General features: G+C 36.8%; 1 long non-coding RNA gene across 2 annotated transcripts; it reads right to left on the bottom strand.

Annotated features, from left to right (window-relative positions):
• Positions 1-1,625: 1,625 nt before the first annotated feature.
• On the bottom strand, positions 1,626-16,650 carry LOC134168043 (uncharacterized). Of its 2 annotated transcripts, none has more exons than XR_009966385.1 (5): positions 16,372-16,650; positions 10,435-10,631; positions 7,659-7,763; positions 5,379-5,728; positions 1,626-1,681 (listed from the first exon to the last, which is right to left on the bottom strand). It is a non-coding gene; the product is annotated as an uncharacterized LOC134168043 (long non-coding RNA). The 2 variants fall into 2 exon arrangements; XR_009966384.1 differs by having other exon boundaries at positions 10,504-10,631; positions 16,372-16,648.
• Between the last annotated feature and the right edge of the window lie 11,295 nt (positions 16,651-27,945).

Genomic DNA, 27,945 nt, shown 5'->3' on the forward strand with positions numbered 1-27,945 from the left:
GCAAAATAATAACGAATATTTTTAAGTCAGAAAGAATTACAAAGTTTTTGAGCATAAAGTTATGTTTACTTATGTTATCCCCTCTCCTCTCTCAAACGTCATAAAAATTCTAAAATAATAGATGTCTCATTTAAGGAATTTGAAAGCGCACAGCACTAGAGATATCATTACAGTTATTTATTCTGCCGAGTTATTTTTGATCCTCAGTATTATGCTGTTTCAGTTTAAAATGATTTTATGTCTATTCTCCAAGATTTGCCATGAAAAGAGTACTTTCTTTTACTTTTTCATTATTGAAGGTCTATTTTGTCCAAACTTCTTATAAAATCGAAAGTTCTGTTCCTCAGGGAACAGTAATGCTGCTATTTTCAGCTATTTTAAATACACCTCTATATTAAAGAAACGACCAAAATACAATGAAATGTTTAGTATGCACCGTAAACCTATCTTTAATACCAGCTGTAGGTAGAAAATTTGGTATTTAAAAGTAATTTTTTTTTTTTGCTTCTATATTTCATCAACATATATAGCTATGCCATTACTGTTACCATAATTATGCATACTATATTATTCATTTTTAAAGAAAAAAATACACATCTCTCAGTAGACAGGTTGCTGCTAAAAATATTTCTCTTTCAATTTTTTCTTTTTCTTTCCAAAAAGACTAAATAAAAGGCAAACTTTTGCACCCTTAAAATGTCTGAATTGTTTTCCTCAGACATCAACAGATATAGCTGAAGATTAAAATACTGAGTTAACTAATTTTCTCTGTAGTTATTCACACATTTGTCTGCACATATATGCAGTCATATGCCATAAATGTATCAGTCAATACAAAAGAAATCTGAGAACAAGAAGAAAATATAGTACATAATTTTTTTGTTCTTTTGCCAAGAAAAGTAGTTGTGCCAGATGCTAAAGCATCTCAGTGTCAATGGTTTAAGAAGTTTACAATATGAAACACATTATTCAGGATTTTAGTTCAATTTTTTGCCCTGATGTATTATTAATACTTTTATAAATATGGTTGATAAGATGCTGAACAACATTGTTTCCAACTTAAACCTATTTCTTCCTCCCACAGTATAATAATGATGTCATTTAGCCCACTTGAGTCAAAGCAAATCATGGTTTTAAATACAGCAGACTGTTAAATATAAATCTAAAGAATCCTTTGAACTACTTCTTTAAAAGTTTTGTGCCCTGTAGTTGCTCCATGACAGTGCGTTCAAAGGACAATACAGCGGAAGGTCATCAGTCCAAAAAACCCAAGAAAATTTAAGTTCAGATTCCAAATATTCCTTCCTCTCTAGATCCCAGATATATTATCCTTTCTGTTCCATCCCATCGCTATAACTGTTAAGCCACTTCCATTCCCAGGGAGCCAGGGAGCAATCTATTCCAGAAAGCAACATATTTTGTTCTCCTAGTCCACTCGGAAAAGCACGCTGTGAAAAAAAAAAAAGGGCCACTTCCAGTGTCAGAGGTTTGTGAGAGACAGGTTGGAAGCAATTAATATGAAGGACACAACATTGTACTGATATACAGCTATTTTACCAGGACTTTTGCATCTTGTTTTAAAACATTGTGCAATCAAATAACAAACGGTGGATTAGTAAACTCACCAAGAAGAATAAATATTTAACTCTTTGTCTGGAAATTGGGTCTGGTTGTAGGGTTTCTGTCATAGGAAGAGAAAACAAACAATCAAACACTATGTTTTGCTAATATGTGTGAATATATGCTGCCATAGGGAGGTTAATATAATAGAGATCATTTGTTTTGGAGAATAAAAGCCAGCAAGAATAAGAGCCTCATTATAATGGTTGCTAAGAGTGCAAGATGGTGCATATCTACAGCACTTTACAAAGCAAATATAAATTCTGTACTTAATGTAACTAGAAAGTGAAGTCTTCTCAGTGCCAATATTGTTAGATTTGAAGAAATTCAAGTTAACTTTATTTTCCGTAATTCAGTGTGATTTCATTTTTATAGTGACTAATCTGGAGATTTAAGGTGAAAAAGTACATGGTCAGTGTAAAATTAAAATTTTAACAGAAGTGTCAAAGTCTGTATTACAGTAAAATGTTTCCTTATTGCCTTAGTGTCAAGTAAACAAGTCTTATAATTAAGGAAGACATGGCAGGAATACTTATTGTCAAGGTGAACTTAATTAAAATAAATAATGAGAGAAATCAGACATATATATAGAAAAACATCTTCCACTGAGTGAAAGATCATCCCTAAAATGTTACAGATTCAAGAAACACAATAATGAAACCTTCATATTTTAAGGCTATGACAGTACTAGCAATCTGTATAAAACATTCTTATGACTCTAGCAGTATAGGTTTGCTTGTAACAGCAGTACTATCACATTAACATGGCACTGTTCTGATATTGTGTGCAGCTTTACACAGAAACCTTAACACTGGGTTAATCTGATTAGTGCATTGTGCTTTCTAGTGGCTTGGCTTTATTTTGACAGAATGTAGTGATAACAGCGAAACTTTCCTTGCATAAACCCAACTGTGCATATTTTTTCATTGCAAAACCTGTGTGATTCCAAGGACTCACTCTAAGCATAGCAATATATTAAAATTGTTTATGAACTGAAGAAATGTAAATGCAATATTTGGTATCATTTTTAAGAATGTGACCCTGCAAAAAACAGCGTGCTTAATTTTCATCCCTCCTCATGTTTAAATCACAGTCATATAGATTAAGAATATCAAGTCAAGTGAGGTGATGATGCTGATGAAATTGTGCCCTGTTATTTATGTTTATATGTGTGTGTGTATGTGCATGTGTATATATAAACACATTATATGTATATAAACATATGTATATAACTACATTGGATATACATGTTGGAGCATTTACATGAGAAGCAGGAGACTTAGATTCACTCAGTCTGGCTGGGATGAAGATCTGGTAGTCTTTGAATCCCACACCTCTCATGAGGCTTACATTTCAGTTCCCTTTCTAAGAAGCATTTCTCAATTGACTATAAATAACAAATGCAGTGAATGTAGAGATAAGCCCTGTAGCCTGGTTAGGGTATTTTTCTACTGCTCCTCAGGCTGAGGAAAACTACACTCTTATTTCATTTCCTAGGAAAGTATTGAAACAGCAGTTAAAAAGGAAACTATCATGAATTCCTCCTGGATGCAGAAATATGGCTCTTACATACAGGCTGGCTTTAAGGTTCTTGCTGATTTGGCACCATCCAAACAGACCCCTGAGGTGAGGACAGTCCCTATGTAGAGGGGTGAGCACCCAGCTTAGACTTCTTTGGAGACCTCCACATGCAGGCACTTCTCCCAGCTGGACTATCTAAAAAGCAGAGCTAGAATGTCTAAATAGCATTTGTGGGAACAGATACTTAGTTTTAAAACTATACCAAAGACAGTTTGAGGATCTAAGAAAAATACCCTTGTGAGGGTCTTGATTTCATGGAACCAAAAGTTCACATGACCTGTTTCTGACATCTTTTTACTGCTCTTGTTTATCCCCAGTTCTTGTATGACAAGACTTCATCCTTAAATGTAAGATTACAATTTTCACTATGGAGAACAGGGATCTAGAAAGCAAATGCTTTGGTTTTAATATTTATGTCTCTATCAGATTTATTCCAATGCTTGTAGGGACCCTTACACTGTGGAGCACAGCCCTGAAGCTGTGATCCCCTGGGAAAAGCCTCTGCTTCATGCTTTATATCCACGTTAGGATCCAAATTAGCTTATGATATTTGAATGTCTGTTTCTGCAGAGCAGAAAGCACTTGTATATATCCCTGCTTCTGATGTTACCATGCCAAAACCTGATATTCTAACTTGAAGGCAAAATAAACAACTTTTTTAAAAGAATGGCAATATATATCATGCCAATTACTCTAACTCCTCAGTACTGAAAATTGCACTTGCTTTTGAATTTTTGTTACTTTCTCTATAAATTATGATAGCTCTCACATGTCCTTCATCTTAATTATTTCAATATATTCCATCCATGTGGCTCTCATTCGTGTCATTTATTTTACAGATGAATAGTACATATGTTGCCATTTTGCTGCATCTCAAAGCAATAATTCTGTTCAATATGCAACTGAATACTGCATACACAGCTATTTCTGCTTAGATAATTTACTCCAGAGTTATGTAGTTTTCCAGGTATTAGAGTAGACTGTGTTTAATATGCAATGATAAAATCTTGGGCTTTTTGCAATAACATCAGATTTTCACCAGCACTACTGATTTTTGAACCACACTTCAGATTTTACTCCCCGGTGTCACAGAAACCAAGTGGTTAATTGCTTTTCTCTTCTGGGGATAGCATATGCTGCTGGGACTAGTAGAAGAGAATTTTTTATTTGTGCTGTGCCACGTAAAAATTGGAATTCTAACCCTTCAGATTTCAAGCTAAATATAAATCTACTGGGGAAATATTTATGTCATCCAATTCTAGTTACTCATCCTAGTATCTAAGCTACCTTGACAGCAAATGAAACTCTTAATTTCTCTCTAACTCACCTGCCCAAGAGGCCTATCATTTTCTGTCAACCATGTAGAAAGCACAGAGTTTATCTGAAGTGGTTCAAAGAAAGCATGATGAGGAACTTTGTGCTGAAACAGGTCATGTATTTGCTGTTGACATATTACTGTTGTGTTTGTAGCTCAGTCTCTTGGCACTTCTTAAATATGCTAGATCTGCAATGGTCTGGTAAAACAGACATATTTTCTAATATCTAACCTAGCAGGGAATATTGGAACTCTAAAAGTTCATGGCTAGCTGGACACTTCATTATCAGATAATAGCTACATAAACAGAAAAAGTAAAAGCTGGCTAGATTTGCAGCTGCTGTAAATCAGAACTGCTCCACTGGTTTCAATAAAATGACACCCAGTTATCTAAGCCAACAAACTTAAAAACACTCATTCTATAAAGAATATCTAAATCACAAGTGCGCTTTCTGTGGGGCCTGATCTCATCTAGTCAGTATAGACTCACCACTCAAAATAAATTAGAGGTCCCTTTTCAGATGAACGAGGTGCAACAGGATAAATAATCACATGACCAAAATATAATTTACCTCAAAATAACAAATGTTACAGCATTTTCATTCCTGACTATCAAAGAAAAGACAATGCTTGAGTCCTGTCCATCACACTACAACTTTTCAGGAGCTGTGGAAGTACAACAGCCGGTCTTTCTGTTACAGTCTGAAACTTAGATATTGAGACCTGACAATGTCATCTAACTTTAATCATTGTCTGGAAGTTCTAGCCTGGTGCACCAGCAGACAGTGTTCAACTAGTACACTAGGAAAATGAAAGGCTTTTACAGGATTCTGGGGAAGCATGATCAGAAACAGCTCTTCACCATTTTTGCAGATGTGGTACTGGTTCCTGAAGTACTTCTTGTAAAGACACGAGCGGAAGCATTTCTAAGTAAGGCAGACGGCTTTCTGAAATGTCAGCATCATCCCTGGTTCTGGCTAGATGTGGAGGGTCACTGGATACTGCTGATTCTGCAGGAATGTGCCAGCCTTGTCATTCAAGCTAAGATGCCCTCAGCTCTTGTTCTCCCAGGGAAATAGCTTCTCAGGGCACTTGTCTATGTCATCTTCCCAGAAGGTAGGCAGCCTAGGGTTGGACTCATAGTGACACTGAAGAGGCACAGCTTCAGGAGGCAGCAGCCTGTTCAGTTGTAGAAGAAGGAGAAAAAAACACCTAGAAAATAAAAGTAAGAAAAGAAAACTTAATTTTAGGTCACCCAGAAGGGAGTTTATCAGAATCCTCTCTTCCAGTTTACACTTTCCATAGTTTGAATAAAAGTAAGCATGCAAGCAAGCATGAAAAACCCCCGGTAAAACTCAGTTATACAGTCAGTTTCACTTATGCCTCTACTTGTTCTCAATGAGTGTACGCACATGATGAGTTACATCAATGTATGGCACACTATTTTAACAGGATTTCTCCTTGAATCTGTCTATATTCTGAGAAGGATTTTTCTGAAGGGTGTGGATGCTTTTTAAGGGTTGGAAATCTCCCTTGGGGAAGTTTTCATGTCAACTAAACAATCTATAGAAGCGTACAAGTGTTCTGCATTAGAGTTTCTACGTACGCTTATTCATGCACAAACATGATTACCACATTTACTTCTCTCACGTATGTTTTTTTTCCTTTGGACTTCAGACTCTAAAATATTTTTGCTAGCAAAACTTTGCAAATACTTCCAAGTTTGAGTCTTTGAGATTATTGCTCTCCCCAAAAAAGACACTACCAGTGCCAACAGAGTTCATGGATGACTGGATGCTATTAAAGTTGGAATTTATCTTTATTTTTTTTCTGATCATACTGACAGCTCAATATGAAGAATTGGAAAATAATATTTTAATTTCTCTATTTTTTTATCTACCTGTTTGAACTTTGACAGTTTCAATTAGTTTGATTGCTGCTAGATATACCATGTCTACTTAAATCTTTGTTGAAAAGAAAGGAAGATTTATTCCATGTTCTGTGTAAAGTACTGCCTGGTTATTATCCCAGCAATTGTTATTGCACGTTTAGAGTATTCTCTCAGTTCTGAAAAGTGATTACTTGAAGAGAATATTTGCATGGCACATTATACATTGGACCAAATGGCAGTTTTTGCTTCTCTCATTTCCACCTCCCAGTAAGTACGTCAGGTCTTTGATTTGAGCCTGCATGCTACAATTGCTGTTTTAAATTTCCGTAACAGAGATCTCCACATTGCAACAAGCTTCATTCAAACCAGCATACTAATGTGATTTTGTTAACTGACTGCAAACACCTCTGACAGCTTCTTGGTTCCTTGCCAGCCATAGTGCTGTGGAAGATTCCTTCTTAGAAGTCACACCAGTGTTTTACACTCCACCACCTGCTAGTGATGGTTCCTTGCATGCCTGAGTCCTCTATCCCTTGTGCCATGCTCTGGAGGGGGGCAGGGCTGAGCATGATGGTGTAGTGCTGACTGTTCAGTGTTTTGCTTGCTGTGATAACAATGTTCCATAAAGCGATGTCTCTTGATGCGAAGTCTCCTCAATTTAATAGCAAAGAAACAAGGCAGCTCCTTCACTATAAACAAAATGGAGCTGAGAAAAGCGTATTTGGCTAAGTTACAATGCTGCTACTAACCTTAGGACTGAATATATTGTTTCAGACCTCCTGTCTTCAATTCATTAGTCAAAACTCTTTTGACACAAACATGGGTTTGGTACGTTTCTATCTCACACCCCTTGTTTCTGTCAGTTTTGATGTTGTTCCTGTGTATAAAATCAAACTGAGTCTTGTTTTACAATCCCAGTGTTGCCTGTGGAATCTGAGCAGTCCAAGAGCTCCATTAGCAATGTTATTCTTCTCTATGGTCACTGTCACACTCAATTTAGCTCCAGTTTTATTTTTCACCATAAAATAGCGTTCATGGACACAGTAATTCTGTTACCACAATGATCTCAGAGCCAGTAAAGGACATTAATGAATTAATAAAGAAGTACGTGGCTTAGTTTACAGTCCCCAGAGGATGCTTTGCCTGAGGTGGGATAACTACAGGCTGTTTCGGTAAGCGTCCAGTCCTGGGGCTAATCACAATTAAGTGGGCTGTCTGAGTATGGTCTGCTTTGGTTGGACATCAACTCACAAGTTATCAGGGGCTTGGAGTCCTCAAGCAATGGCAGGAGAGAATAGACTGTGCAGAGGGCTCTGGGAAGGAACTGCAGACTGAACTTCGCTGGTAAGGAGAGCTCTGTTGAGAAGAGGGGCAATAGGATAAAGCAGTTCTCCAATCCTCAGTAAAATACACTTTCCAACTGTTGTAAAACACACAGATTGAAAACACATGCTCATGAACATCTGTCTGTCCATCTAGTGATAGATAAATGCTGTTCTGCATGAGAGTCCAGCATTTTGTTATGCCTCTATGAGAAGACTGTCATCTTACTGGCAATCAAAAGGTATGCATTCTGTCCCTTAGCTGTCTGTGGGTGCCTCCTACTCTTGGGTGCTCTGTCATTTTGAATCCCCTGTTGCTTGTAGTAGAAGGGGAAGGGTGAAAATGGCTTGGCATTTGACCAAGGCTCTGGCTGAAATTAACAATGGCTCAGAGGCTGGTATGGTAGAAAACACCTTTTATGGCTTGTCTTCACCAGGGAGAATAAAGAGAAGTTGGTGTAATTACATGACAGGAAGCCATAAAAAGTATCTGGTTATGAATGATTTCTATGAACTGTTACTATATTGCTGGGCCTAGAAATAAGACCCATGTTAGTATATGGTCAGTCAGTCTTCCTTTGGCATCAGTAAAGACTCAGGCATAAGACCCTGATAAAAGACAAATGAAAACCAAAGCCACTACCTTCCTGTTATATATATATATATATATATATATGATGCATGTCATCTAAAAACAACTGAAATAATGCATCAAAGGATACAGTATCAATGAGGCAAACTCATGGTCAAGGCCTTATTGTGTTGTTCACTGTACAAGCAGAGGACAAGAAATCAATTCCTGCTTAAAAAGTGCAAGGCAGACAGTCATTGCAGAGTACCTCCAGCCTACTTGTTCTTAAGGCATCCATAGGAGGGAACTGTGGGAGAATGGGTGAAAATGCTCCATATGTATAGTAAGTTAAAAAGTAACATTTTACGTGTTCTTCCTCATCCTTTTCATGTTAGGCCCATGAGCTTTATAAAGTGAGCAGTAAAAGCTGGAAATCTCCTATTTCAGTCCACTGCAATCTCCCGGTTTTTATTTCCAACATTTTTTCCCTCCTTCTGAAATACAGCAAAAGTGTTCATTTAGCAGCCACTTTCTCCAGGAATCCAACATTGTAGTCTCTTCAGGAGAACTGGGTATAAAGCCACATCTTAAGAGCCTGACATATGGGACATGATGGCAGAGTGCTGGATTCTCTAGATGTGAGGAGGTTGAGTTGGCAGTTGTGTATTGAACTGACAAGAGAATCCCTGCAGAAAAGCTGAAGAGGTTGCAATGATGAATGCACAAACGTGAATTTTCAAATGGAGAGTTGACTCCAACCCTTTCTCTAGCTATCCTTTGAAGCTTTGGTTAACTCACTGATCAATCCCTTTCTGTTCCTCAATTATCCATCTGTAAAATCATCCGCTCACATTGTTCTTTTTGTCTTTAGGGTCTTCAAGGGGAAAATTTATCTTGTGTGGTTGTAATTTCAGACAGAAGATGGTTCAGGCAACAGAGTGATACTATATATCTATCTAGCTCCTCTCTTCTGTTTCCCTAACGCCAATTAAAAAATCAAAATCAAAACCCAAAAGGTTCAGAAATCTAGAAATTGCAGAATTGATGTTCCTGTATGTATCTACATTATCGTATTTTTTTTAATAATGTAAACCTTTTTTTATAGGTCTTCACCGTTACTAAATGCAGTGGGAGTCATGTAAACATAAACCTTAGGGTGATTTTTTTTGTGGATGTGTTTGTATCTTGGCATCGAAGGCAGAAGAAACCAAGAGGATTAGGTTTTGATTAGACATCTAATTTTAAGCAATAGCACAAATTGATTAAATTAACCCTTATCCTAAATGACAAAGTGACCTTAGATAGTAGAACGTGAATATTCATTTTGCAGAAACCATTTTGTAGAGAAAACCATTCTTTAAACCCTATTGTCCCTATACCAGGAACTTTTTTTAATTCAATCTCTGGAGCTCTCAGTACCTTGTAGGTGTTATATTGATTAATGAATAATAACAAAACAATGCTTCTTTTTCCTATGAGTTATTATTAGCAAAAAGTAGTAACATTTCATGGTAAACAAATTGTTCTTCCTGCTGTATTATCAGCCAGTGCAGAAACTTCAAGAACAACTGACAGATGCATGTTTCAGAACTTCATTTAAAATCAAGCCATAACTAAGAAGTCTTTCAGTTTTTAAGGGATTATTTTTTTTTTTTTGCTGTTGTGCTATAGAATATGAATAAAACAACTCAGGGAAGGAATTCTTAACAGATGGTTGCCATTTCAGCCTCAGATGGCAGAAAGCCCTAGAACCAAGCAATCACAGTGTTCTTTGATGCAGAACCAGCTGAACAGATTTTAATAATTTCTTCCAAATTGGAGACACCTGGCCCCCCAGAATGTGCTGCAAGCTGGGTGATGGAGGTGTGTGACAGAAATAGATTGTTGATGTCACTAGCAAGTTTTTTGGTGTCAAAATTATGAACAATAGGAAATAATTATAAGATTTCTTTTTCTTGGTTTTTTACTATTAATGCAATGAAACATTTCAAATGGCCCAGTGAAATAATTTTTAAATATACTCTGAGGCAAGATCGTATTGTTTTGATTTTCTGTTACTGCAAATGTTTTACCTCTCTTCAAAGAATGCTGTACAGGATACGGATACATAACAACACCAGCTTTTATTGCTCACCTTTATAAAGCTCGCGGGTCTAACCCAGAAAGGATCCGGAAGCACATGTAAAATGTTACTTTGTCTTACTTTTATTTTCTTTTCTTGATGTAACTCCTGGCTTTGGAAGATTTAAAAATATTCCCTGAGATGAAATAGGTTCCCAAGAGAAGCCATTAGGCCAAACCCACTAGTATGATACTTCTGTGGCAGCTCTCCTGCATGGAGAGGAAGGGGCAGCTGAGTTATTGTTAAAATTTAGCTTCATCTGAATCATTGTCAAATTATTGCACTCTTCTCATTCATTGAACTTTGTCTATGCTATTATAATATCATGTCTACTTCAAGCTCATCAAAATCCTGCCCATGTCTCTAGTACCAGTGAGCTGAAGCAAGATAATTTCATGGTTCTGGCATCTGATGTTAGCACTGTGTGTGGTATGAGTACTCTGCAGGGCATCTGGTAAATCAGTTTGCTCTGATAGCCAACAGCTCTGGTGTAATGACACAATAGTGCTTGATAAGGTTAAGAAATTGTAAAGGAATTTTATAATGTGGTTCTTGGATTTCATAATCCAGGAATTCTCCTCCAACACTGAGGTCCAGTTTTTCTTAAAACTTCTCTCTTTCTTAGTATAATGCATAATATAATTGTGCCTCTGTTTGTAGAATAACATGTATTCTCTGGAGTTTGAAGTACTAGTGTAGGAGCACAGGAAAGACTGTACAAAATGTTAAATATTTCATGGGAATCTCATGAATTAATTTCCCTGAGTTTATAAATTTAAATGTGTCCATTGAACCTATCTTTGGCAAACTTACCAAGCCCCTCTGTGCTAAAGAAACCTTTATTTTACAAATAATGTACCTTCCTCCACCCAGGCACTGGAATAACATTGCTGAAAACTTCATGTTTTCTAAAAGGAACGAAAAGCACAAATAATATAACTTATTTTCTCAGTTGACAGCACTTTGAACCATAGTGAAATAGGGTGATTAAAAGTAAGGGGGAAGAAATGTCATTATTTTATGACAGGATATCTCTTAATCAAAACTGAGCATTTAAATGACAAAAGCTTACATCCCAAGGCTTTCTGTATGTACACAGTATGACCAAGAGGATTCACATTTGAGCTTGGCTACTTTAATGTGTTTAGAATCAGATTTCAGTTTCATGAAAATCAAAATAGCACCCTATGCATAAGATACACAAACTCAGTACAGGCATCAAACGTTCTGTTTTTTCTTGTCCAAATTGTATTTGACTGATTTATGTTATGTTATCATATACAATAGCATTTTACAATGTATATCTGGAAAAGCTATCCATAAAATTGAAGACAGTAAACATTATAATGCAATAATTCAGTTTTGGTTTGACATTTGGGAATTAGTTCCACTTAAGTGGACTGCTTTTTATAATATGATCTGTTCAATTGCATGATTTTCCTACTCATTGGAACAACCTCAGTAACACAGTAGATTTGTGCTCAGGGCACTGTAACTTAATTTGATCTTTTTGTTTCCTACAAAAAAAAAAAGAATCAGTAGAATCAAATGTATTTGTAACTATTTTTAGTCAGAACACAGTGAAGCTAGAGGGCAAGCAAGCACCTCTTTTCATTCCACTGTCTTGTAGCGTACATTCACATAACAGGAAAAATGTATAAAAATATTTAAGAAGTTACACTATGGTCTATTTTCAGGCCATTGTTCACCTTCACTGTAAATAGGCAAACAAAGCATCAGGAAAACTGACTGGAGAAAAAGTTTGTCTGTAGCCCTCCTAATTCCTTCAAACTCTTCCTCAGCATTTGCTACTTTATTGTTCAATGTTTTTTTTCCACTCTTGCAATTTCTGTAAAGTAAGTTAGAGTGGTTTGTTTCCCAGGGTTGGACATTTTAAGATTGCAGGATGGCAAGACCCAGATGATGTCTGCCACTTTTGATGATTAAGTGCCATGATGCAGCAGAAGCAGAGTTAAAGGTGAATGCATGCTCTTCCTGATGCAGAAGATCCTGCTGCTGAGATAAGAGCATTTGGAAATGCCCATTAAGAGTGAAAGGGTTCTGAGCAATTGGTGATTTGTTCTGTGAATAAGCTGCAATTAATGGTGCATATAAGTGGAAAGAATGTGCAGCCTTTAGCTTTCAGCTTGAAGCAGATTCACTCCAAAAATAAGTGAAGGAGGGACTGAAAAACAAACTTCTTTGTGCCTTTGCAGCACCTCAGATTGGTCAAGATAACTGGAAAATTGTTGTCCTAGGCAGGTGTTAAGCATGGAAGGAGTGGAAGAAGATTTATGCCTTAATTAGGAAATACAATTGCAGTTGTCATTGCGTAGTTGCTACAAAAATAAGAGCTGCTACTGCCTGAGAAATCTCTCAAAGCTTTGTTAAACTAGAGCAAAGAGAGAAGTAAAAAAACATATAAAGGTGCTTGCATTTTTGTATTATGGTATTATTTTATTATGGTATTATTTTATTATGGTATTATTTTGTTATGGAGTAGATATTGTGACTGGCAAATAAACTGATTTCATTTTAAAGAACTAAACTAATTACTAAAGAACCACTGTTAGATAACATTATAATATGGGCAAATAAAGGCATGTTAAAATTATAGGACAGTATTTGTATAAGATCAGAGTATGAACTATTAAACTGCACAATTATTAGCTTGTTTAATTTCATCTATTAGTTACCTTAATAGTTATCACTCTCGTGAGACCTTACTTGGAGTATTGTGTGCAGTTCTGGTGTCCTCAACATAAAAAGGACATGGAACTCTTGGAACAAGTCCAGAGAAGGGCCACAAGGATGATCAGGGGACTGGAGCACCTCCCGTATGAAGATAGGCTGAGGAAGTTAGGGCTGTTCAGCCTGGAGAAGAGAAGGCTGCGTGGAGGCTTCATAGCCGCCTTCCAGCGTCTGAAGGGGGCCTATAGGGATGTTGGGGATGGACTCTTCATTAGGGACTGTAGTGATAGAACAAGGGATAACGGGTTAAAACTTAAACAGGGGAAGTTTAGATTGGATATAAGGAGGAAATTGTTTACTGTAAGGGTGGTGAGGCACCAGAATGGTTTGCCCAGGGAAGCTGTGAATACTCCATCCATGGCAGTGTTCAAGGCCAGGTTGGACAGAGCCTTAGGTGGCATAGTTTAGTGTGATGTGTCCCTGCCCATGGCAGGGGGGTTGGAACCTGATGATCTTAAGGTCCTTTCCAACCCTAACCATTCTATGTTTCCATGATTCTATGGTCATATTGATTCTTATTTTCCATCAGTGATGCTATCATTATCACTACACTTTGCACAGTTCACTAAAGCAATGCCTTGTAATTGTTGAAAGCCAACTGAAGTGACTCCATTTTTAAATAATTACCCATGACTCTCTTCAAAACAGGGAATATACCTGCCATCCTTTCACATTTTGAAGACTGCATTTTCAAGGTGGATGTAAGCACAGTCTGTTTCCTGATTCTGTACATCTGTATTGTGATTGATGTGTGGCTGTCATGGAAACTATCACTGTATGACTCCAAGAGTTCGTCCATATAACACAATTCACTAGGCTGGGACCTTAGTATGGTTATTAGTATCAGTATAATGGGATATAATCTTTGACTGTTTTTGATACAAGTGAAATTAAAACTGTGATAACTGGTGTCCTATAGGAATACAGTAGAGAATGCATATTCATCCATATAGCAAGCATGAAATGAAACACTACTGGTCAAGAAATGTGTTTTGGCTTTTACTGTGGTGTTTTTATCACTATAACTGTAGAAGAATCTAGCCATGGTGTTAAAGGTGGCAGTAGGGTACTGCCATGCACCCTGATTTTCTGCTGTAAATTTCTGACACCATAGCATGGGCAGCAGAACAGGATATTCAGCACAACTCTAGTACTCTGACAGCACCATTTCTGAAGCTGTCTGTTGTGGGTTGATTAGCTATGAGCTATGATGGCTGAGGAGAGGGCAGACTGAGTTTTCAGACATACCTTCTATCTCCATTATGATTTTCATCACACAATCAATTAGAACAGTTGAAGGTGGCTTAACACTGCTACCTAATATAAGGAAGCCCTAACTTCCAAAGTAGGCGATTCAGATTCAAAAGCAATCTGGATATGAGCTCCTGTGTCCAGCTCTGGCAAAACTGGGTGAAAGAATAAACATCTGGATTCTTGCTTCTATGAGCTGAAGCCTCTTGGAGACCTCTAGCCACCTTACAAAATTTTTAGCAGCCCAAAGAGTGGTGATAAACTTAAGTGAAAACTTATCTGTTACTTATTGACATTTAAAACAGCTAGGGAGCATTATTTGGCAGTAAACTTACTTGCTTCAACAGTAAACATGCTCTAGTAAATAACACATGCTTGTAAAACATCAGTGTATTACACAAATTTAAAGACTAAAGGAGTTGTTAAAAATAAGCACGGACTTAAAAACCACTTTAGGTCCAAATCCCTAATTAAACTGCTGTACCCAATTTAGCATAACTTCAAACTCTTCCCGCCATTCCTTCTTTTACAACTATATCACATTCCACCACACAACGAAAATCTCTGTTGATAGTGTTTGATATTCTTTAGCTTAGTGGAGCCAAGTATAACTAAATTATATTTTCATTATATTTCACATTTGGCTTACATATTTGTATTATGTGACTAAGTTTCACTAGAAAAACAGTGATTGTACCCAGAAACAGAACTAGAATACAGAGTAAATTAAAAAGCTTGTTTCAATAATGTAATTTATATAGACTAAAACAATGTAAATCTTAGACTGCCATGCCCTTCCTGGTTTCTCAGAACAGCACCTACTGGTGTCCGCAGCTGCACAAAATAAATATTTGTATAGGTTTCTTCAACTCTGACCTTAGTTATAAATATATCAATCGATTTTAATTTAAAATGTATTTATAGCTTTCATGTCTTGTTTCCATGACTTTCCCAATTCAGTCACACTTTTGTCTCCTCTTTATATAAATGTCTTGTGTCATTTGCTTATCTTAATATGCATAGAATGATTCTATCACAGCCTATTCAGATAGAACTGAACCTTTAAAGAAAAGTGATCTATAAATCTCATGTGGAACCAACGGGGAGATAACAGTTGGTACAAAAATTTTTGCCTACTTCTGTTACCAGGTGGTATTTTGAATCCCCAGTATTGTTTAGGAATTTATTCCTTGACGTTTTTAAAGAAAGGTGGGAATATTTAGGCTTATAATGTGGTCGTTTCCATTGGGCAGGCTAAATATGAGACATGCTTGGCAGTTACTCAATTGGATTATAACCTGGACAAGCAGTTGTTGGGATGGGCAAAAGATACTTTGGTTCTTATTCTGATACTGTCACTGATTTGCTATCTTTCTCTGAAAAGGTTGTGTTATATCTTTATTGGTTCCTTTTCTAATTTTTATCTGCCATGGCTTTTTTTTTTTTTTAATTTTTTATTTTTTTTTTTTTTTTTTTTAAACCTCAGCAGGGTTGGGACTGTCACATTCTAGCAGATTGTGAAGTACCTCACATAACCCTGTCACCGTCCCCATACAGGATCACTACTGTTCCTGCAGTACCATATGTAAACATCTGGGAATTCTCAAAATTAAATGTCAGAGATATGAAAGTATCAAAAATTGTTTTTTCAAGTCAGTTACTGAGAATTAGTTTGTTCTTGTGATTTTTCAAAAGATAGTTGTTGTGTTAGAGGATAGTATCCAGTAAACATGACATCCACAACTGTCAGTCATTAAAAAAGTCCCTTCTTAATGACAGAGTCCTCAACAGAAGGGTCTCTGAAGCTTCTGCTGGATAACAGAAAAGAAACAAAGAACAACTACATAACGCAGAGCTAAGTTCTGGACATGGGATACTTCATCATACTAAACAGGTTACTCTCACGTAAAGAATTGCCTGGGTCAACAGTTTGGGAAAAGCCAGTACCTCATATGGAAAACAACTGTGTCATTCTGCTATTCAAATCTGATGATTCAAGTGTCAACTGAAATAAAAATGCACATCCCCAGTCCTCTGTCAAGAGGATTATGCTGTTCCAAGCATCAGCCTGAATGGGCAACAGATGCACAGAAACAGGAAAGATCCTGAATTTTTTCTGGGTTTAATGGCATTTTCAGCGTACTCTACAAAAAAAAAAAAAAAACCAAAACAAAACAAAACCAGATGAATTACCAGCTGAGCACAACCTTAAGCTGTATAAAGTAGCAGAGTGTTTGTGTTGATAGATATAAGGACAGCCTACTATATTTGGAATGAGAAAAACAGCTATATATATATAAGTATATAAATATATAAATTTGTGCCCCACAGAAATAAGGATTATACTAAATTCAGATTTGTTTTCTCCTCTGAGTTGCCTTGAGGAATTTCCTTAAATTTTCCAGAAGATATGTGAGGTGTCTCTGACAACAAATCTGTCCCTTCGATCAAAATGAGTCATTATAGATGGAGCAAGAAGAAAAGAGTTTATTAATTCTAGCAGTAATTTCATTAATATATTAAACCTCTGAAAGCAAGATACCTAAATTTCATGGAACAGAATGGTTTATGGCCAAGGGAATGCAATAAACTATAATGCCATCCTCATACTCTTACCTAACTTCATGTGATTGGTTTACCCTAAAAGGGGAATTTCAGATAGCATACTTTGAGATGTCTGTCATGAAACATGATGGATACTGTAGTCTCCCATTTGGCAAAATGGTTTCAAAAACCGGGAATGCACTACATTCAAACCCAGGTATTCTTGTCAGTACGAAGTCTCAGCTCATTGTGACTTGTGGACACCTGGGTTTTCTGTAGGTATTTCAGCCTTTGGGTAGTTGTGCTGAAAATAACTTTGGCTTGCAGGAAATTCAAGTGCTTCCCATCACATCAGCAGAGGAGGCACATGGTTTTGCACAATTTAAGTCTTGGGTTCAAATGCCTCACCTTAGCTTCAATCCTAGTGTGCTCTCCTACAGGAAATACTTCAGGAGCAGAAGCTGGGACCAGTTTGACATCTGTCCAGAATTCCCAGAAATAATAATATTTTATTACATTTTAGAGAACTCACAGCAAGTTTACTGCTATGCAACTGCTCAGGACAGGTGGACACAAGATTGCAATAAAACACTATTATTAATTTTTTAGTAAATTGGATCCTACATGATGACTATTACATTTTAATTACTATGATTATTTTACAGGTATTTCAGACATAAATTGTGTCATCGCAATTGTGCCACTTATTATTTAATTGCAATAAAAATTCCTGACATATTTTTCTGTCTTGGAAGAAAATCCTCCCCCATGCCCTCCTAAAATTTGCACAACATTTATATAGAATTTACTACTCACACTAGAATTGTAGCTTAAAAGATTGGCCAGCTGGCTATGACTGAGCTCTTGCTTCTGTAAGAGAAAAAAAAGGTCAATGACTTGAACACAAGAATATTGATATTATAGACTAGATTAAAAACTTCCCTTTTACCTTTTATTTACCACTGTACAAGATAAAAATACAGATTATAAACCATTATGTCATCTGGATCATAAAAAAAATGATTTTCTCAAGCAACACTCTATTAATAGCCATTTATTTTTATATATATATTTGCTATTAATAGTAAAACATAAGCATTTGTTTACCAATATGCCATATTTAGCATTACCACAATTCATTACCTGTTGCAGAGAAGAATAATATTTAAAGAAAATTCATATTAGCTAACATAGCTCTGATTAGATGCCTACATTGTCTATTCTCCAAACTGGTGATATTATTTTTTTAATATATACTTATTTCAAGTTCTAAAATTACAAGAGTCATAGCCTATTTTGGTGAGAACAGTTCACTAGATGATAACAATAAAAGTTAGGTACAACTGCTTCAGCATTTTAGGGGGACGTAGCCAAAGACTATTTTATGGCATTTCATAAAGAAACATAGGAAGTGAGTGGCTTTTATGAACATTTGGGAGAGAACTTGGTTGGAGTACTACAGCAGGTCTACCTATGTTATGGCTTTAAATGTATGCATGGCCTCTGAGGGTTTGCATTGTGAAGAAATGCTTGAGTTTAAGTGATATTCCTTAGCATTTGTTTATAACAAATCCCAATCCATCTTTTATTCATATGATTTATGGGGTTTCTTTATAGTGCTTAGTGGTAGAACTCTGTTCTTACAGGGTAGAATGGAAAATATAACAATATTAAAACCAGAAGGGTTAAAGCATTAAAGCATTTATCCAGTGCACTGCTGACAGCTTTTACCCCAAGTATTCACCTCCAGCTCCACACTGCTTATAAAATGAAGCACTGTTCTTCTCACCTCCTCAATGTTTTCAAGTTATTTTCATATACTACTGCAAAGCTGTAGAAATAAACAGATTTTTAGCTCTTTCCCAGAAAGAGTTAAAATGTTGATTGAGTTCTCTAAGCTAAACACAGTGAAACAAATTTCTGTTCATGGCTATGTGCAATTATGATTTAATAGCAGGCAAATTTTCAGTAATAAAGAGAAAGAATAAAAAACCCTTTTGCACTAGTTATAGTATGACTATAGTTCTGGAAATTTGTAAAGCAATAGACAAGCTATGCCATATTCCTCTGTTAGAGATATCACCTCAAAGACAAAGCAACCATCATAGTTCTGTGTATGCTACTCTTCTCCTTGTTTGCAATCTATACATCAATCTGGACTTAAATGATGGAAGATTTTATTGTTGAGATACAAATGCTTTGATTTTCCTTCAGAAGACAAGAATGCCACAAGCAGCTGCTGATAGAACTTTACCACATTTTCTCACTGCCAGTGCCGCAAAGCCCCAGCTCCACCCTGAAACAGGGTTTGGCACTTGTCATATTATAATTGATCATATTTACATTTACACATGCACATGTATTTACTAACATAAATAGAATATTGCTGTCTAAGTCAACAAATAGATGTTCATTGGTCTCCGAACTGTATCTTTCCTTAAGAAAAGTGGTTTACATTATTTTCATAGAAAGAATTTTCTGTACTCACATACAGATGAGTATAACTGAAAAATAAAACCCAACAATGACAATGTAACTTGTAATGAGGTTACAAGAACAGAAAACAGCTAAATGAAATTTAATACCATGCATATGTGTCAGGAGATTCTAAAAGTTGAATATCGTATCTTCTGTTGACAATTGATGGGTTTTAATTAACAGATAGGTTTGATTGTGTTTTAAGTTCTCTGAATGTGGTTTTGTTTTTCTTAGTTATATTATTAGTGCTATTAACTTGGGCAGAGGCTGAACCCACTTATACAGGGAAGAAGGCATAGTACTCTGCCAAGTAGAGTCTTTCTTAATTTAAAAATGTCTACATTTTTTTTCTGAAAACTCTAAAAAAACAATGCGAATGGTAGACAAAAATGGCAGTTTTAAATAAAACTAAGAGTAGAAAAAGATCAAAATAATGTGGAAACATCTGTTCAAGGCAAATACTGAAACTACTAAACTGTTGACAGGTTCAACAACATATAGAATGAGTCACTGTATTAGAGGCCTGATGCTATTGAAATCAATAGAAAGAATTTCAAAGAATTTTGAGAACTTTGGACATGATCCAAAAGATAAACTGATACTCCTAGGGGACAATTTTTTGCACACCTCTCTTGAATTGTCATTTAGACTGTCATTGGATATGTCATTTACGCTGTCATTGGATATGTCATTTACCGCAGTATTAATGAAAAAACTAGTAGGGATCACTTAGCCAGCAGCAATTATATTTCATTCTAACAATTATCACAGAAATACCATACTTTTCATAAGACTCTGGGTGTTTCTTTGCCATAAGTATTGAATAACAGCTAATCTTGCAACACTTAGTGGATTAAATAGCTTTCTTCAAATACATCTAGAAAGAAGCCATAGCTCTTTCTGTAGAGGTATTTGCCTTTAAAATGACTTTTTAATTGTTTGTTGTTTTAGCCTTAAAGTCTACAAGTAGCACAGAATATAATCTGAGCTTCTGGTCTTTCATTTGTACTGATGGGGATCGTACCGAAGACTGAACTTGTATTCTTGTTTAGTAAAGATTGTTATCAACCATAATGTTAAACTCAGGTCAGTAAGGAAAGAGCTTTGCTGACTGAGGGTCTCAGATTTGCTTTCTTTATATGAAGAATGTCCTTGAAAACATTTTTATGTTATCATTATGCTCACTGTAAACCACCAGCCTTCATTTTTAAAGTTTAAAAGCTGACAAGTTGGGGCTTTGAAGCTGTTACCAAACTGTTTCTCCACTGGCCTCTTACTTGTAATGGTTCTGAGTGCTAGTCTCTGTACAGGAGCAGTCAAGCATTCTATGCTGATGAAAATTACATTAGTCCGTGCAAATTGAGGTACAGTCCTGCTCTGCTTCTCTTTAAGCCCATTGACTCACCACCTTGGATGCTTTACAGCACATATAAACCTCTAGTAAATCATAGGCAGACAATGCAAATCAGAACAAGCATCATTCTGCTCTCACTGGGTACTCAACCAAGTCATCAGGCAAACTAATATTTACTGTCTGAAGGGCTTCCAGCTCTATGTCGCTATTCCCCCTCTGATGGGCTTCCAGCTGTATGGAAGAGGGGAATCACACTTCTTTCACCCTGTGGGATGTACTTGGGTGATCTAGCAGGAAGGATTTATGACACGTGTCCAGAAGCTCTGGGTCCCAATCAGCACAGGAACTTGTTCTGGAAGAATTCCAGAAAAATTAGGTAATTGGGGTTTTGATGTCCCTATTTGTTCCCTGTTATACCAGAACATATCCAGTAACTTTGGTCTCAGAGCTGCACTATGGAGTACGAGGGATTTGCATTCGGATGCGTAACTGAAACACACCCTCCCAAGGACAGCAAAGTTAGTAATCTTGCTTTGTGACTGACACTGTGGTACTTGTTTCATAAGTAAGCTAGACAAAAAACCTAGCTAGCAAACTCAGCTCCTTAACATCAGCGTTTTTAGGTTTTAGTAAGAATCAAACACAGATATTATATAAAGGAATCCTAGGAAAGACTAAAATCACTGGTTAGTATTCAGAGGAGTCATTTGGAATAGAAATAAATAAGTAAGTGATTATTGTTTCCTTGGAAAAAAACAAATCGGAGTTGCACTTTCAGTTCTTTTACAAGCAAGTCCAGTAACTAATATTTATCTATAGCTTTAGTTGTGGGCTGTCTTTAATGAGTCTGTTTCACACATTACAAAACCAAAGTAGTTGCAGAGTAGTAAATCTTTTATTCTCTTGTTTTCTTTTCTGGCTTAGTTTCTTAATGATAAGAGATGGCTTTTTATGCTTAAACGAAATGTTTGCTTAGAAAGCTTGTGTTTTGTATGTCTTGGAACAAAGCTGTGAGTATTGAAATGATTACTGCAATATCTTGTAAACCCAATTTGTTGGGCTTTTAAAATACATTTTAGTGCACGAAGACTAAAATACTACACAAATTCAGACTGTTTCTGATTTCCAGAATGCTCATGAAATAAAATAAAAAAAACACATATTTGGTTTTAATTATAAAAGACAAAAAAAAAAAGCTTCAAAAAAATTCTAAATCAGTTTAAAGTGTGATTGACATATTTGCATAACTCTACAACATCTACATACTCGAAGGCCTGCCTTCTTACCAGTTAATAGCTGAAACATCATCAGGAACAATAAAAAAATCCTGGTTAAAAAATCCAGGTTATCCTGAATTTTCTACTCCCTGCTATCTCTGTATTTATCAATAAACCTGTTCATGTGTGTCACACAGAGTGGATGGCTAAATAAGATGTGGTATCACCACAAATCATGTTCTGTTTGTTTTGTTGTTCAAAAGTATTGAGTATCAGAAGATAAGTTACAGACAAATGAGTGAGAGATTTGAAAATAGATGTTCCTATCCAACTCTTTAATCAACAGACATAGACATTACCTTGAAAGAAAAATGATTGAAATCAGCTTCAGATGGTAAATAAAAAAGGAAGTCAGGGAAACATTTAATACAGTCAACAGTCACAGAAATTATTTTAAAAATAAGTGCTATTCTGAGCAGAGAAAGATTTTTTCCTGGCTGATGCAGCACTGATGTCAGTCACGAGACTGACGGTGCAACTGCTTTTCCTGTGATTAACCGGCACTGAACATACACTTGACACATCTGAGATTTGTATCTGCTCAGGGGAGGACTGGGTAATGTGAGCCTTATGTTCTCACTCTGACTGTGGCCGGCTATTGGCAAGCACTGATCCTTGCACGATCTCAAGCTGACATGCTCCAATACTATTAATCTGATTCATCTGTGTTTGCCTTTCATATACACTTAAATGCATTCTGAGGAAGAAGGGCATGTTTTTTAAAAAAGCAGGATATATTAGCCTGAGGGATGATCAATTTTGATAGCTATACCTCTATTTGCCATACAAAAGAGGAAAATGATTTACTGTATCAAGCCAAAAATACTTTGCATTTCCAGCCTTTCCCAGTAAAATATTATGCTTAATGCTCTCACTACTTTTGAAGGCATGCTCAATAAAGCTGCTTCTTGACAGGTTCTTGACTCTTAAAGATGTTTTTCTTTGGCCAGTGTCTGTAAAATAAGATAATAAATGTGTTAACAATAAAGTCCTTATGTATAGTTCTTGAAACAAATGTAAATATTTCAAATTATTTGAAGCAAATCAATTAACACTGATTTTTAATAGTGATTTAGACACTTAGACACTAAATTCCATTGGTTTCTCATTTAAATTCTGGTACAGGAACCATTCTTTTCTGGTTCCTATGTCACTCAGTTCCTGCTAGACATAGAGCAGTACAGAGTCCAAGGTACCTGAAGGAGCTGATCCCAAAAGGATGGGGTAAGGGAGAAGAGGTCCCTAAGGAAGAGATCTTCAAAACAATTAGGTAGAATTGTTGGGTTAGAGAGGGGGTACAGATGCTGCCTTGTGCTGTGACCATGAAAAATCTTGAGAATATCCTGTTTTCCAGTTGCGTGGTTTAATCATCAGATTACAGGCTGTTCTGAATTAGGATGTCATTCCTCACAAAATTGTTCTACTTAGTGTAATTAACTAAATGTTTACTGGGCTAGAGATACCGTGATTGACTTGTGACTCTTCTCTGAAATGTAGAGTTCCTGAATAAATTTGGAATTCACTGTCACAGGGCCTCATCCTTTACAGATATTTTTAATTGTGGTGTGTTATAATTAGCTAAACAGTCCTGTTTAACTCAATAACTAAAGTCAAACAAGTGTGTCAACTTCTGTAGGGCTGGAGCCTGAAAGAATGAGAACAATGTTCGTTGAAATAAATACTTCTCCTTTGTTATGAACTTCAGAGTTCATAATCTAGCCAGAGCTTGTTTATTAAGTTTTTCTCAGGCTTCCTTGGAAGTGTTGCTTAGCAAAAATTTTGTGTAACACAATAGGATGTTTCTACCATAGGTTCAAGTTCTCAGTGTTCAAGCTTGAGTGTGCCTGACAATCTTCTTATGTATTCATAAAGTCTGTATGCAGAAAGTCTAATATCTCCTTCATTGCCCCCAGGCATTGGTGAGATCAGTGCCAAATTTTGCTTATAAGAGGGATCCAGAGCTGGCAGTATGTATGGCTTCTTGGTCCTAATGGCAGCACAGCTTGTCCCCAGCAGTGCCACCCGGTTCTGAGACAGTGGATGGGTTGTGACACTGCAGCTGCTGGACCATCTCTCACAGCAATGTTTCCTTTCTTTTAAACTGTGAGGCATAACAAGCAGGCAGACACCTTATCATAAATTCAACATATTCTTGGATTAAACTTTTATTTTTTAAAAAGTAACAATTAAAAATGTTTAGTTACTTCTCTTTTTGCTTCACTCAGACATACCAGATAAAATTGAGCTGCCTTACCTTGCCTAAATCTAACATTTGCACTTAGCTCAGTTTTTAAACTACCTCTTTCCAGCAAAAAAAGTCCCAAGCTTATGAGTTGGTGATACTTAGCTTTCTCTGTCCTTGCCAGCTCCTCCTGGTGGAACTGATCCCACAGGAGGTGCCCTTAGCTCTTCCACAGTTATGCCTTTCATCCACCAAGATATCCTCCCTTACACCACAGGCCATCTGATAAAAGTTATAGAAAACACTCAATTAACTGATAATGCTAAAATGCATTTTAACACTAGATTTAGAGAGGTAAAATTGATTAGAATGTCAGACTTAGTCATTAATTTCACACAAAATATAAAAAAGAAGAAAATGTAAAAGGATACAATCTAACAGTCAAGCCATAACATAAGAGTTAGCATAAAAATAGAATCATAGAATCAAAGAACCATAGAATAGTTAGGGTTGGAAAAGAACTTAAGATCGTCTAGTTCCAACCCCCCTGTCATGGGCAGAGACACCTCATGCTAAACCATTCCACCCAAGGCCTCGTCCAACCTGGCCTTGAACACCGCCAGGGATGGAGCATTCACAACTTCCCTGGGCAAACCATTCCAGTGCCTCACCACCCTTACAGAAAAAACTTCCTCCTTATATCCAATCTAAACTTCCCCTGTTTAAGTTTTAACCCGTTACCCCTTGTCCTATCACTACAGTCCCTAATGAAGAGTCCCTTCCCAGCATCCCTATAGCCCCCCTTCAGATACTGGAAGGCTGCTATGAGGTCTCCACGCAGCCTTCTCTTCTCCAGGCTGAACAGCCCCAACTTTCTCAGCCTATCTTCGTACGGGAGGTGCTCCAGTCCCCTGATCATCCTTGTGGCCCTCCTCTGCACTTGTTCCAAGAGTTCCATGTCCTTTTTATGTTGAAGACACCAGAACTGCACACAATACTCCAGGTGAGGTCTCACAAGAGCAGAGCAGAGGGGCAGGATCACCTCCTTCGACCTGCTGGTCATGCTCCTTTTGATGCAGCCCAGGATACGGTTGGCTTCCTGGGCTGCGAGTGCACACTGCCAGCTCATGTTCATTTTCTCATCAACCAACACCCCCAAGTCCTTCTCTGCAGGGCTGCTCTGAATCTCTTCTCTGCCCAACCTGTAGCTGTGCCTGGGATTGCTCTGATCCAGGTATAGGACCTTGCACTTGTCATGGTTAAAATTCATAGTATCTGCTTTGAAAAGAAACATTGAAGTCTATTCTTTTGGTCTACCTGAATTCAATATCATCATTGCTTTGTCCTTCAGGACTCCTCCGCTGATTAATTATCTGTTATTTTTCTCTTTGCAGGAATAGTGTTCTCTGCTACACAACAGAGGTGTAGATGTGTAGATGTGATGGTGAAGAATAATGTCCAATGTTAGCAGTGATAATACACAGTGTCATCAAGAATGCATCCATTGCCCAAAGGTTCATAGAAGTTGTGACCATATCAAACCCCACTTCTCATTAAGTACACTGAGTTCTTTAAATTGTTTGACGTCAGTGTTGCAAAAAATAGGTTTCGCGTGACCAAAGGTGGTGGATTTTGATTCACTTTAAGGAATGAATACTCATTACAGTGGCAAATTGAATGCATCTGTGCCTTAACAAAATAAATTATACAAAATATTCTTTGCTGCCTGACTTCTCATAAAGCATCTGAAGCTGTCTTTCAGCTAGTTGGCATCTTTTTTTTTTTTTTTCTCATTATTTACTACTGTTGGCAGAGTAACAACAAAACCAAAATCAGGGCTGAAGCAGTCCAAGAACAAAAGCCATGTGATCTCAGCTGAGACAGGAGCATGGTAAATCAAGCGTTTCTCGAAGCCAGCATCCTGGCAAGTGACAGGATATGGCTGTGGCATGAAAAGCAGATAATTAATTCATTGGACTGCATCATAATTTACTTTGTTCTTTCACCAGGAACTCTGCCAGTCACCTCAGAGCGCAGTGTATGCCGCATGCATCGAAAAGAAACTTGTTCCACATAAATTTCCAGAAATCATAGTTACCCAAACCAATCATAATTTATTTGTCTTCCCAACCTCTTCTACTGACTTAGCTTCAGTATGAGGTTCAGAAGCCTGGTTGTGTTTTACTTTCTGGGGTTTGATACAGTTTTAGATAATCCTGTCGACCATACTGCAGCTCCTGTTAAGTGGAAGTTTCACTGTGTTTAAAGAGCAGCTGCTAGCATGCCTGCACCCAGACCAGAGCAAAGGAGCCCCTTACTGCAGTATCTGTAGATGGCTGGTCACCATTTCATGCCTCAGATATTCCACCCCCTTTTCTCTTGTAGATTTCTGAGCAGCACAAAGAAACACATCAGGGCCAAATATTCCTTATCAGATGCTAGAATTACAGACAGAAGAAAATGCAGTTGTCCTCATCCCCAACACAGGCTGAGTTGGAAGAGACCCATGCAGTGCACCAGCCATGTATATAGAAAGGCAGCAAAATGATCAGCATGCTATTCCTGTAAAAGTAGAAAGGTTGTGGAAGAAAATATTAATCAATCAATTTTGTTTCCCTAGCAATTTGCTAGTCCTCAGGATATTGTAAGAGATAAACCCATTCCTCTGTATGAAGCTATTAACCCTGATCTCGGTCACTTGATGATTGAGTGATCTCAACCATTCAGTGAAATACTAAATACATAAGAATGTATTTATAGAAGACTAAAAAAAAAATAAAACACAGAGCTACTAAAGCTATATGGTAAAAATGAGGTGTAATCATCTCAGCTATGACAATCTCAGCTTTGAAAATAACGGTAACTTTTCTGAAATGATGTATTACTGTAGGTTTTAGAAAGAAATATAACAGAAAAATCAGTTGCATTTTTTATTTGAGACAGTGATTTGATGTAACCAAGGGAATTATGCACTCCATCCACTATACTTTAAATGTTTTTGGCATATTTTTTTCAGTTGAAATCTTAAATAATTTCACAAAATTACTGTTTTCTTAGGATGAGTGCAATACCACATTTTTTTACACACATATTGTCAATCTTTGAGTGTTCATGAGCCATTTCTAAGGGACTCACTAAAAATAGTGAAAACACATAAGTTTTTTAGGCTTAAATGGGAATATACCAGGATCTAGATTTTTTTTAAGTGTTTGAACTTTGGCATACCTGCTATAAGCAAAGGCAGGCATGGGAGGTAAGATGCCAGAATTCAAATGGTATGATTGAACTGCAAATATGAAAGATTAATTCCAGTTTGGTCTGCAGGAACTCTGGTAATGATGGGTTTGTAATCTTAAAAAGTATGTTCATTTCTTTGTGTTCAAATACAGCTCCCTTTTCCCAGATTCATCCCAGTCCACTTTAGACACTTAACTAAGGCAGCTAATATAGGAATTGGTCACCAGTACTTAATCTGTTTTTCTAGAGATTCAGTTTTCTCCACTGCTTGGGTAAAAAGTCACTATCTTACCATTCTGTGACTGGGCATAAAACTTCTTGATGACCGAAAGCAGTATGATATGAATTCTACCTTTTGCTTCTTCATTACAGGCAGTTGAATAGCAAATATGTTTCTCTTTTTTATATCAGCCACTGTAGCTCACAAGAGATGGCATTTCCTGCTTGCT

This window comes from Pezoporus occidentalis, unplaced genomic scaffold (genome assembly GCF_034315485.1).
Source record: "Pezoporus occidentalis ecotype Australia unplaced genomic scaffold, CSIRO_AGI_Poc_V1 ctg3, whole genome shotgun sequence".
Taxonomy (NCBI): domain Eukaryota; kingdom Metazoa; phylum Chordata; class Aves; order Psittaciformes; family Psittacidae; genus Pezoporus; species Pezoporus occidentalis.